Genomic DNA, 14,046 nt, shown 5'->3' on the forward strand with positions numbered 1-14,046 from the left:
TGAAGAAGGAGAAACCAGAAGTTTCGCTTACTTTTCTCTTCAGGACAGGCTCGCAGATTTATAGAAGATAACGGTCTGTGGCATCCATTTGATTCACTGTAGACAGTGAGCCATGTCTAACTTCGGTGAGCTGCTCTCCACTTAGTCTCATTTCCTTTAACTGACAATTTGTCCACGAAGATCCCCTCCCCCACCTACTCTCTTTCTCTCTTTTCTCTCTCTGTCTCCCACCCATACACGCACACAATCACAATCCTATTTCTAACTAACCACATGTCAAATCATTTAGCATGTGAATATAATGTAAACATAAACAGAACGATAACTGGGTCATCAGACTCAAACTTAAAACTATAAACATATTGACAGCTATCAAAGTAGCTTAGGTTTCAAGTTCCCCATTTTCATTAAACAAAGAAAAGGAGTGTACTTTTTGGCATCCAGGAACCGTCCAGAAAACAAACACAGAGATTTCATTAAGTTTCAGTTGACTAAACTTATATTTACATAGAAAACACTCATCCATAAATTAACAAAAATGGATGAACATTGGTTTGTGGAACAATCTTATCCATTGGGACTGCTCTGGGGTGGCAATCATCTATAAAGTATTGCTGGGGCAGAGGAGTGTTTGGTTGTTATTGGTGTTCTTTATGGTATGGCTTGTGTGATGGGGTTGCCAGTTCAGTGACCGTTGCCACATTTGCTTTGTTGTCATCCCTGGTTTGAGTTGTGTTTCTTGTCCTTACAGAGATTTGTAGGTGTTTTTGACCCGATTTTCCCCTTCTGACAATCTTAAGGACACACACACATTATTGGGACAGTTCTTCTTATGATAATTTTTAGAGATATTCCTGCCATGTCACATATAAGTGATCTGGTTCACTCGGGAGGACAGTGGGATCTAAAATCTGGAGTAATCAACAAGTTGGATTGTCCTGATCTGATATCACATCAGAAGTCCCCTGAGGAGAAACAAAAACGCAACCTGTCAAATGCGATGTGTAGCCAATCAGAAAGTGAGGCGACTGAATGGCACCCCAGAAAGTCCATTTCAGTTTTTCTCCATTAAACGTGGTTCATAGATCTAGTTCTTTTTAAATTCTCCAGAAACTCCAGGAAAAGTAAGTTAATGTCTCTCTTCTAACTTTTTTTGGAAACAAAAAAACAAATAACTTGACATGTCTGAATACTCACCAGACCTGTTTGTTGGCAACACTCCTCAACTCAAAGTGAAATGTACCAGAGAGGTTTTTTGTTTTTGTTTTGTTTTTTTTTTACACCAAAATGTCATTATGTTTGTCTGTTAATATCTATAAATAGAAAATGTAAAGAAAAGTGATCATTTTACTTACAAGTACATGTAGGGCATGGAGTGAGAAAAAAGGCTAAAGTATAACATTTACATTTAGTGGGGCACACCTCATGTGGGCTGACTGGGTCTCAAACTTGTCATTTCAGAGTGGGTAGAATTATGGGGTGATAGAGGCTTTCAATTAGAATTAAGATTTCTGAGGTTTACTATTTCAAAATTGTGAGTTTGGAGAGTCCATTTGTAAAACACTGATGGGAATGTTGCTACCATTATTAACCTGTTGAACACTGAAAATCTTTGAGTGAAAAAAGGGGAGTTTTCGGAGAGCAGTCAAGTTACACAATCACTCACCAGTCATTCCTCTTCCCCTCACACGTAAAAAAGAGTGTGGGGGAGACGAACAATCAATCTAAAGTCATCACCATTTAGACAGATTGAGGAAAATGTGACGGGAGAGGGACAAGACAGGAGGAGGAATGAGTGAGAAGAGTGGGAGGAAGACAGCAGTGTCAAATTACAATTTCGAGCTTCTTGAGTTTAAAGGTTCAGTGATTCACTTCCTTTTAGTCTAAGCTTGTGAAAACACATCCAAAAATGTCTATGCAGCAATTTCTTTTAGTCCTATAAATATCCCGTTCTTAAAACAAAGTCCCTAAACCTAAAGAAATGTCTCTATTTATCAATTTGCACCAATTTTAGAATTATGCTAACTGAAACAACTTTAAAATAAGATTTTAGATTTGATATTACTAAAAACAAGCAGCATTACTTTGCAGTCAAATTCAAATTCAATTTGATTCTAATTCAATTAAAAATACTTACATGTAAAGGAATCTCATTCTTTTGAATGTAAGAGTTAGTGGCAGTATAAGTATAAGAAAGTATAATCGGCAAGGCAACGCTGTAAAAGTGAGCACTTTACTGCAGCTGCTACTGTCTTAAGTTCCACATACAATCCATATCTAAGCTGCAGTGGAGTAATTGCAATATTTTGATGATTAAAAAAAAACATAAATAAAGAAGACAGAGAAAAATGTTGATTCATGAGATCAACATTTTCATCACAATAGCCAAAAAAAATGTTGAAACTGAATGTTTGTATATAAACCCATGCAGGCCTGCTCTAAAGGGATCAATAAGATTTATTCTGGTCAATATAAGATAAAAGATTTGCCTAAAATAGCTGAATATTAAATAAAAATAAAATAAAAATATATGTTTTTTATTCTTTTCATGAACATTCACATGTTCCGGTGTACGCTGACAGATAGAGCGTAAAACCAGATATGATACAAAAATCATTTCATTTGACTAAATGTCAAAAGAAAAACAAGAGATTGCTTTTTTAAAATGTTGCTTTCTTAAATTTCTAAGGTTTATATTTGCATGACCTTTTCTTGCTCTTTGAATGAGTTCAGTTTCAAATTTTAAGGGCCTTGGTTTGATGCTTTTCATCGTTAATAGTTACACACCTTCCCCATGATTATTTTGTAGTACCACACACACAAACACATCAAACCTCTATGTTTTTGATAAATGGCTTTTGAATAATTGTTTTCTTCCTCTCTGATTAACCTTCCAGCCCACGTCTCTCTCTGGAACACACACCCCATCTCCTTCCTGAAAAGGAGATATGACAACATTTGGCTGTCAAGAATTGGAAAAAGGTGACGAGGTGCCAAAGCAGAGAGATTGTGAAATTGTCTATAAAGCATATTCTATGCTTTGTAGTTCTATGCTCTTAGATACAAAGTTTCATTTTCTTCTTTTTTTTCCAACTTAAAAAACAATTCATCTAGCTGTGATGAAATAATTCCTGATTTCCATGATTACCACAGTATCAGTACAACATTAGCAATGTTAATTGAAAAAAGATAATAATTTCAATTGAAACTATATGTAATGATTGGTCTTTTAAAAATCATCTGAGTTTTTTGATTGTCGAACTATGAACTTTACAAAAGCACAAGGAATGTAAGGAAACATGGCAGCACGACGTAGGTTAGCAAAAAAAAAAAAAAAAGCATCTGATTGACCATGAAGATAATAGCATGGTTAGAAACTGGTACGTCAGCAGGACAGTGGTGAACGGAAGATATTCTTCAACAAATTGACTCACAACAAAAAGATTTAAGGTGTTGCAATGGCGTAGTTAAAGTCCAGACCTCTACGTGATGTGAATGCTGTATGACCTGTGCAGAACGTCACTGAACTCTCTGTGAGGTGAAGGATTGAATCAGAAAGAGCAAAACTGCCTCCAATGTGAAGGATTCATAACGAAGTAGGGAAAACAGCCGGTTCAAGGTCTTGCCAGATCGTTGTTTTTTTTCCAGGACAAATTCTTTAACATCTTTTTTTCTCTTCATAATAACATTAAACAAATATCAATAAAATTGCTATGTTTTAAGAAACTAAGCAGAAAAATGCAACGTTTTCACCATTAGAAGACTGACTTTACTCCTTTGCTACTGTAGTACATTTGGTACATGAAATCATTTAATAATGCTCAAGTATTATTAAACAAAGGCCATTAAATGAACAGAAAATCTTTTAAAATAGTGAAGTTTTACAGGCTAGTGTAAAGTTGCACTATGTAACTTTTGGCACAGTACGAGGCTGATAATGTACAGGTTATTTATCATTTCTTCAGACGGCGACAGCGGCTCAAGGAGGAGGTGGAGGAGCTCGATCTTTACACAGATTGTCTGTCTCATGCCATTCTGTGACAGTTTCAGCAAATATGAAAAAAACTGATTTTTGTCAAAGTTACATACTGCAGCTTTAAGTGACACTGTTGAAAAAAACTTGGCATTTTGTTTTCAATCCACCTCACACGATCGGCAGAATAAGATTTTTCAAACAGGCTTAGGTTTATTTTTTATTTTGAGAAAATGAATTCTTGTCATCACAGATGATTTTTAAGAATTTTTTTCCATAGCAAACACATCAACATTCAATGAAAATAGGTTGTGTTTACTGAAATCTATGCAAACCAATTGTGTCAAAAGAATCTGCATTATATAAAAACAAGTGAAGCTACGTTGTGTGATTTAAGTAGTGCAAACCTAAAATATCTGAATACATTTTAATCGCACATAATGCATTAGATTTGTTGTCCTACATACATTAAAGAAGCATGGTGTCATCAGAACATGTTATATTTTTCAAATTGAAATAATCAGTTGTGCAAATGTTCAAAGTGTTCTGCAGGTTTTGCTTGAGCAGAAGTGGAGCAACAACTGGGCTTGTCCTAAAGGTTCAGAGTTAAACCTGCTGAGGTTTGTGAAACAGTTTTTTTTTTTTTTGCTTGCAGTTGTATGAATTTATTCAGAGTGAGATTTTGCTAAATGTTGAAAGTGTTTTATTTTTGTCTGTTGGATCAAACTTTGATAGTCCATCATATCAAAGTTTCAGCGTTGGTTGAAGCCTGCAGAACCACAATTTCTACACTCCACAAAAAAAAGTATCTCCATATCTCAGTAGATCACACACACAAAGCTGACCTTACATCTGCCTGAGAGTATCGGTCCAAATTCTGATAATGACACATTCCCTCTATCATCATTTTATTCTTCTCCCTTTATGCCTCCCTTCACTCCTCTTTCTTTTTTCCCTCAATAAGCCACCTTGTCCTTTCACTATCACTCTGGAATGTGCAACAACAACCAGACTCCAGTTGGATTTCTTCACGGTTTATTAACACACAAGGCAGCTGGGTCGAAGTAGGGCAGAGTGTGTGAAAAATGTTCTTCATGCTTTAAGATATAAATCCTTTATTAGAGGAACTGAGAGAGCGAACCAATACACTGATGGTGATAAAGTTATGTTCACTGTAGAAGGAAAAAAAGTGAACAAAAACAAACAGAAAGGACACAAACCTTTATGTTGTTATATTGTACCAATAAAACACTTATCCGTAAGACTTCATTGAACTCTGAACTCACATCTCGTCTGGATTTGTGATCATGTTTACTTCGCACAATTCTTCAAACAGTGTTTCTAATTCACAGGCACCATTTCCTGAAACGTGTCTCACTGTGGAGCTTAGATTATTTTTGCTACAAGCTTTCACCAAAACTCTCCGTCAATGAGTAACTGCACAAAGGTCGCCTCGGAAGAAAGGGGAAGGGACTGTTTTCACTTTTAGTTCTGAGCAACAGAACAAATTTTTTTTAGTAGTACATTTAAAAAACAAATCAGGAATAATGTCTGATGGACAAATGATGCATGGTGTAATTCCTTAGCTCTCCCTGAACTTCTCAGCCTCAGTTCATCTATTCTCCGTTAGAGATTTTATTTATTATTTTTAATTTGGTTTCAATTTGTGTCCTGTGAAACATTATGACTGATCATTTTCAGCCTCTGCTTCCTGAATGCTGATGTATAACCAGAGCGTTGGATCAGGATCTGAAACCCTACAAGTTTACTCCCAGGTCTTCCACTGCATGTGGGATTCTTTCTCTCTGTCAAGGCCATTAGGAGGGCTACCACTCAGATATCATGTCAATTATTAACCGGCTGGCCAATGATTAGAAGCCTGCAGTTTCTGCTTTAAACAGAGAACAATTGTATGAACTCAGAAGCAGGAAACACCACTGAGAGCTTCTCTTTTTACATACAGAACATATTTTGAAAGATATGCTGGGCTGTGAATGTGCTAGTTTGTAAAACAGAGTCTTTACTAAACCCGGTGAATGTTGATTCCATTTTTAACACCCAAGTTCAACTCGGATAAAGTCAGAATTATTTTTGTTACCTATACTCTGTTTTCGACTTTATCTTTTGCACCTGATTTCACACCTGCGCATGTGAAAATATATACACATATCTGATACACATTCACATTCATGGAGATTAGTTTTTCTTCCTGTTTTTTTTGTTTTGTTTCCACAAATAAGATACTTCACAACATGAGGTGAGACGTGTGAGGTGTGGCAGGAGGCCAACTCAAGCTGCGCTGCTGCTTCATGTGCAGATTGTTTAAGTTAGTTTTTCACTTTGTCGGCTCCTCCTTCAGTCGTAATGATGTTTCTTCTTGTAATATTCTTCTTATTTTTTTTGTTTCTGAAAAGCATTTATAAGAGTGTATTCTGTGCCTCATTAACATGTATTTGAAAATGTCTTTTCATCTGTAAAAAAATTTACAAATATATTTTACTTTTTTTTTGTTTTACCAATGTTTGCACCCCCTAAAGTAATACTGTATTGCAACACTGTTTAATAAAATCGCAGCATTCAGTCTTATGGGGATCACAAGTGTCATTAGTTATTGTTCATGTGATCAACCATAAGGTTCAGCTGTCCTGGTAGGATTATCCTGTTTGCTCCTTGCTTCCTTTAGCTGAAGCCATCGTTTACAGAGATGTTGCAAATTCTCCACGGAATTTGTCATCAGACAGAGGAATGTCTTAAATTAAGAAAAGATCAACTTCAGTAATTGGAAGAAAACATGGGTTAACCATAACAGTGCTAAAACTTTCCATAACTGATAAAAGATAACGTAGAACGTGCAGAGAGAGACAGAATCCTGTTATTTGACAGAGACTGTTTGGTTATAGTACATTCTCATTTAGCTTAAACCACACTTTTCACAGGGCTAAAATTAAAATGTATTAGATTTCATTTATTAGATTTCATCCCCTGTAAACAAGTGTTTTAAACTTGTTCATATTTGTTGGCTGAAATATCTTACTTATCATCATTCTATGTTACTGTTTTAGTTTTACTAATTTATTCTGCATGTTTTTCATAGCTTTAGCTGACAAAATAGTCATGCAAAAATAAAACATCCAGGCCTCACTAAAATCCCCTGAAAACCATGCAGAAAAACATGTTATGGTCTGATGAAACTAAACTGGTATTTCTGGCTACAGCTCCAAACGTTGTGTTGTCTGTTCCAGAGAACAAAAAAATCCCGAAAACACCAGAGTGAAACATGGGGCTGGTAGCATCATGGAGTTACTTTAGTAAAGAATGACTACACCTTTGGGAAGCGGAGGAAACAATTAACAACACTTAACTGATCAGTTTTGGCCCAGAACCTTCAGGTGTCTGCTAGGAAGGAGAGACTGAAGATTTGAGTCCAAGCATATGTCAAAACCAAAAAGAAAATGGTTTCTTTAGAAGAAAATGAAGCCATTGGAACGGCACCAGTCAGCAACTAAATCTGACAGAAAATCCGTGAGGTCACATGAAGAAGAAACTGGAGAAGAGGAGTCATCACAGTCTGAGAGGCAAAGTGGGCAAATGTAACCAAATCAAGACGGAGCATTCTGACAGATTTGTACAACAGACTGAAAGCTGAAATTAAATCAGATTTTGGTTTAACAAAGTATTGGCTTAGGGTGTGCTAATGATGTACAGTTGCAGTTATATTCATTGTTTTTGTTTAGATTTTACCTTTTTGCAAATTTGTCTGTATTTCAGATGCATTTTACTGCATATATGTCACATTATTAGCAGTGAACATGTTGAAATGATTCATCGCTCATCTACTTTCTACACCTGCTTGTCCTTGCAGGGTGATGAGGAAGCTGGTGCTTATTTCCAGTAGTCATGCACCCTAGACAGGTGGCCAATCTGTTTACAGGACAACACAGAGACCCAAAGGGTATGTGAATCCTTTTGACATGTCTTGACGTGATGATTTTAGATTGATGCTTATTTTATGTCTCAACATTGTTGAATATTGAGCTTTTTCATGGTAAAATGGATCTTTATGTTGTTACTATTGCCACATTTATCTCTCAGGTCTTGGGATCAGTTGATTCACTTCAGTAAATCTTCACTTTAGAGTTGTTTTCTCTGTAATTGTTACAGTAATCCTATTATTATTATAGTGTGTATTTTATTTCTTAATTAATTCAGAGAAGCTGGAGAACTTGTAAATAAAAGCATAACCAAAAAGCCAAACATTGCGAATGTATACTTTTAAAAAAATAGAAGTGATATATTTGCACTTTTGTGAGAAGTGACTGTGCATGTAAAGTTCCCACTTGGTGCCTAGTGATGTTTGAGTGAAGGGACGTTGCAGGAAAAGCTCAGTGGGGAAGTCCATGTGTCTACATAGAGGGACATGTCTATACATCTCCAGCTGACAGGAAGATAAAAGCACTTTGATCATCCAGTAACACAGCACTTCCTGTTAAAAGCTCATCATTAGGCTCCTCGCAAGCTTTTAGTTTCCATCAAAGATTCAAGGCAGCGAAGCAGTTTCCATTATCAGTGGTTTCACCTAAACATAGTTACATGACCTGAGGGCAGGAGCGCACAGAGACGAACAGCGTTCTGAAGAAGAGCTGCAAGTTGAGACAGTTAAAACCGCGATATGTCTGACGTGAGCCAATGTCAGGCTGGGTTGTTTTTCTGCGCCAGACAGGCCCAGTCAAAGTCCGACTGGAATGTGTGCGTTCTGCTTTGTGCTGCTGGCTGCATTAAACTTGTGGTGAACATAGTACAGAGGAAGAAGAAATAAGAGCTGCTTCTAGTAACTGTTTCGGCCACTCCTTTATATGGCTAATCGACATGTGATAAAGTGTTCCTGTTATCCTAAAAGCCTCTGGCATAGTTTCCCACCATCTTTCTGTTTTGTTTTTTTTACTCCTTGTTTAATCCGAAGTTACCGGAATCCAGAGTCACATAAATAACATCTGATCAGATGAGGGCGATTAGTGGGAGTTTCGTAATAGATTAGTCACAAAGTAGATTAAGGATTTTAATTAAAATAAGTTTCGTCAATTAATTAAGAAAAGTAATCTCAAAGAACCCTGTTGTCCGATTCATATTCAGTAAATTGAGAATGTTCAGTTCATACACATACATAACCACAGTAATCAGACAGACAGACTTATATCTAATTAAATACAATCTAAATTAACATGATAAAGTCAAATTGCAAAACAAGCAGCTGTGCAGGAAATCTGCTCTTAATTTCAGGAATATTTAATGGTTGCAAAAAAAATAAAGAGCCAGTGTTTGAAGGGAATAAAAAATGGATAATGATATTATTCTGGTCAGCTTTATCAACTTAATACAGAATATAACACAAATAATGTCATAAAAAAGTAGAATTCATTGGGTCTTGTCTGTGACTTGTCTTTCAGATGATGATTCATTAAAATGTGTTTTTTTTTTTCTCGTGCCCAGTTTCAGTATTTCAGGCCATGAAGAACCTGATTGCGTACATGTTCCAGAGCAGCTCTACTCTGCCGAAAAGAGAAGGGCGATGGAGCAGTTTTCAGCAACGAGGCAGTTTAAAGAGCTTTATGTGATGAAAACATCAAACAATCAGAATTATTACTCTGTGAAGGCACTGTAACGAAAGTACAGAAAAGATCACAGTTTAAAACAAACCATGTTCCAGTTATTGTTGACCAAACAAATGAGATTTTAGCCTTGATTTAAAGCAGGTTGGCCCGAGGCCAGTCCTCAAGCTCTACTACCCTGCAGCTTTCAGAAGTTCTCCGCTCTCCAGCACCCCTAAATCTAATGGCACATCAGCATCGTTTAGCTCTGCAGAGGCCTGGTGACCAGCCACTCATTTGCTTCAGGGTGTTGGAGGAGGGATGCATCTTAACGTTGTAGGACAGCAGATCTCAAGAACTGGACCTCTGATTTAAAGAAACTAAGTCTTTCAGATGTTTTACAGTTTTCTGGAAGTTTGCTCCAAATTAGTGTGGCACAAAAACTGAATGCTGATTCCATGTTTGGTTCTAGTTCTGGGGATGCAGAGTAAACTTGAACCAGTGATCAAGACATCATAACTGCCTAATTTACTCCATGAAATGAAGACCGGCCACATTTCTGTTTGTACGACCTTGAGTCGTTTTAACTATTTAAACAGTTTGGTGACTGAATGTGTATTTGTGTGCTGAGGAGATGTGTCGATATACCTGTGGAGAATGTGTGTGCAATTATTTGTCACTTGGAGATGCAAAGTTGCTACAACTGAGAGACAAGATGGGTAGAAACCAGGAAGCAGCAGGGAGCAGTTAACTTTGGCTCCAGGAGGCTCCTGGAGGCAACAGTGGCCCCAGGCAGACAGACATCATGGACCCCCACAGAGCAGCCATTTCCCAGACAAAGAGGCAGCGTCAAGCCAAAGAGACACAGGCTCCAAACGCCCCTATGGAGCCCCATCCAGTTCTGTTGAGGAGGAAACTGAAAATAGAATTCTTGAATTTGCAAATATAAAAGCAAAATGTCTCTGGGTCTTTTTTGTAGGCATCTTTGAGCTGACCTGACTGGACTTTTATTGAAATAGACTGAAATCTGGGATTACTGAGAATATTATGCATATCTGTATTTGATATTGCAAATATAAGTATTACTATAATATTAATAGGGTAACTTGTAAACATTTTATTTTAATGTTTCAGTTGTTTGCTATTGCAAAGTATGTATAAATTTTACAAGATATAGCTTTTTCTCCTGTGCTGATGATAGTGTTTATTTAACCAAAGTCTTTCATAATGATCCTGTGTTTTAATCATTGTCGCTCTGTGTTATGAATAGAAAAGCCTGAGCAGGGACAAGGATTTCAAATTGGTATAAATCCTTTGTGCAGTTCCAATTCTATTCCCTCTGACAAATAAATCCCAAAAAATATATACATTTATTTTATGTAGATCTTGAAACTAGCTGGTTTTATTGCTGGTTTTATTTTTGTCTTACTATGTGAAGCATGCTGGCCAAATGAGATTCCTTGAAATGAGTTTTCACAACAAACTTTATCCCAAATCTTCTTGAGTCTGTGAACAGTAAGGGCTGTCAGAACAAGAGAAAAAGCTGATTGTTGCCGAGGTCCAACAACAAGTTGTTCCTGTTATTTTTAATTAATAAATAGATTTAAAACCTCATCAGAACATGTGTAGACTGTGGTAAAAAAAATTCCCAGAAGACTTGTAGGTCACAAATGAGTGACCTTCATATGATTCGATGACAGTCTTTCTTTATGCAACTTCCTGTGTGTCTTTTGCCTTGAAGGCGCTTGTGATTCTGAGTCTGTCAGTCATGCTGTGTGAACCGAAAGTTCCTGCTTTGTTTCTGGGCAGTGACTTCTCTTATTTCAACCAAATAGGTTTGTGCTGTATGTGGTTCCTACCAGAGATGTTACATTGTATTTTTCAGTAGGGAGTATAAGATACATGTTGTCTCTGCTGAGCGTTTAGCAGAAAACAAGCAACATGTTTCAATGATGAGTCAGAAAAAAATTAACTAAAATGAAAAATCTCTGGATCCGGAATCAAAATCATCAGCTGTAAACTAACTCAGGTTTACCAACCAGAACCATTTTATTTAAAATAGTTTTATGTTGGAAAAGTTTTACAGTTCAATTTGTGTAACATGAAACCCAGTGTGAAGTGATTTCAGACGTCAGAAACAAGTTAGATGAAATCTTATGACTGACTCATGTCTTCCTTTAAATGGATCGTTCAGATGACAGTCAACAGTCAATGGATCAGCTTGCAGCAAAGAAAGAGGAAGTAGAATTACCAGCCCCCATTTTGTAAAAGCATAAACAGACCGTGGCAGTCTATTGCTGGGATCAATAACATTAAGAGATAAGCTTCAAGTTAACAGGCAGGTCCAGCCCAGTCAGTCAGATTAATGTTCCTGAGGCTGAGCAGAGGGTGGAAAAACTTAAAAATATGGAAATAAACCAAGCTTTCATGTTAAAAACAACACCTCTGAAATAGAAAGTAACTGTGTTGCAGAACAAGTGATAAATTCAATAAGGTTATGTGGGTGAGAAACGGCAAAAAAGGGTTAGACCTGGGTTGATGTTTTACCTCATCATTACATTTTAACCAAACATTTCTGGGATGTGAGTAAAGTGTGAATGTTCTTCTCTGGACCAGAACTAACCAGAGCAAAACATGAGCACGTTTTGACAGGATGTTCATTTTTATACATTTCTTGACATTAAAAGGAATTAAATTAATTCCTTACACATTATTTATCAGAGTTAATAATTAAAAATAAACAAATTGGTGTTAATAAATGTTAAGCTGTTAACTTTGTAAAAGCTCCAGATGAGTGTTAATGTGAATTTGTCACTTTTTTAGAGCAGTGAAGCCCAATCCTTATATTTCTGTTTGAGGTCATGGGACACTGCGCCATTATTTATATCAGGTCATCTTACTTCATCTAATTTGTGAAGTATTCCAGTTCCTCCCACAGCCAAACACCCACACAGCATGACGCTCTCTCCCTGCTTCCCGGTTGGGATGCTGCTCGGAGGTTTCGCAACTTTTCCCTCTTTCATCCAAATGTAGCAATGGCCATTTTCATTTTGTATCATTGTGTATCAGTGAGGGTGATGAGGCTGAGTACAGGGCTGCTGCAGACAACTTTGTCACATGGTGTGGGCTGAACCACCTGCAGCTCAATGTGACAAAGACCAAAGAACTGGAAGTGGATCTGAGGAGGAAAACCAGGACCAGTGATTCCTGTTTCCATCCATACTGTCCGTACTGTATGGACCATATCTGGGTCTCGTTAGTTTAACGTATTTAAGAACACCAGTGCTCTCTACAGGAAGGACCAGAGTCACCTCTATTTGCTCAGGTCCTTCAACATCTGCTGGACCTTGCTCAGGATGTTTTATGAGTCTGTGGTTGCCAGCGGTAACCTGTATGCTGTGGTGCACTGTGGCAGCAGGCTGAAGGTGGAGGACACCAACAGACTGAACAAACTGACCCGCAAGGCCAGCGAGATTGTTGGAGTGAAGCTGGACTCTAAACAGTGGTGTCAGAGAGAAGGACCCTGACCAAGGTGCAGGTCATCTTGGAATTTTTAGAAATGCTGTCTCACTTATTGTTATATTTGTACTTACTAATATTTAACACTTTGGTTGGAGTAGCTTGTCAACAAATAAACATTTTCCCTCTGGAGCTCAATAAAGTATATTCTATTCTATTCTATTCTATTCTATTCTATTCTATTCTATTCTATTCTATTCTATTCTATTTTATGACCAAGAGCTTGAACTATACTTTCATTATATCACAGGAATATCTTTATAAATTGAGTGTCCGTTGTTTGTTCAAGCAGGATCTACTAACAAAATGTTCTGATTCGATGTGATCAACTGTTCATTGTCGCCACATGCTTGCACACATATGAATATAAAGATGTGGCTTAACTGTCGTATAAAAGTACTTTGAGATGATGAGTGAGTTTGTGCTTCATACTTATACTGAATGAATTGAAAACATGACATATGTGAGTTTTAAAGTTTTTATGTCCGCTTGCACTCTGAAATTAAAATAAGTCCACAGTGAGACATGCTCACCAGCCCAAGTTTTAATAACCAGAAGCTGAACATTAGCATAAAAGTGAAGAGATTTATCTACTGTAGACACAGAAGTGGTTTTCTTAGGACCACAACTCAGAGAGCAACTGAGAATTCAGACAAGTCTCAGCAGGTTTAATAATAAACATCGGCAAATATGGCTGCCTTCAGTTCAGAAACTGTTTATTGCATGACGTGGGTGTCTGGTCTTATCATAGCCTGCTGCAGATGGAAGGCTGACTGGATTCTGTGCAGAAAGAAAAACTTCTGCAGTTAAGCAGCAGCTGTTTATTTTTGTCCCTTCGACGGCATTTAGAATAATCAGTAATCAATGCCAAGGTGCTAAAGGGGTTTTATGATTTCTGTTTAAAAGAAAAGAGTTTGACAAAAAAACAGAAAATATGGGTATATATATTTTTTTTCTTTCTTTTTTTAA

General features: G+C 37.0%; 1 long non-coding RNA gene across 1 annotated transcript in view; it reads right to left on the reverse strand.

The window, feature by feature from the left end:
- Positions 1 to 2,478: 2,478 nt before the first annotated feature.
- Positions 2,479 to 14,046, reverse strand: part of LOC107833186 (uncharacterized) — a 19,767-nt gene continuing 8,199 nt past the window's right edge. The window contains exons 2-3 of the long non-coding RNA XR_001658896.1: positions 5,735 to 5,741; positions 2,479 to 2,489 (exon numbers count right to left, since the gene is read on the reverse strand). This is a non-coding gene — a long non-coding RNA (uncharacterized LOC107833186). The remainder of the gene's footprint in view (positions 2,490 to 5,734; positions 5,742 to 14,046) is intronic.

Source organism: Poecilia formosa, unplaced genomic scaffold (genome assembly GCF_000485575.1).
Source record: "Poecilia formosa unplaced genomic scaffold, Poecilia_formosa-5.1.2 Scaffold340, whole genome shotgun sequence".
Lineage (NCBI taxonomy): Eukaryota > Metazoa > Chordata > Actinopteri > Cyprinodontiformes > Poeciliidae > Poecilia > Poecilia formosa.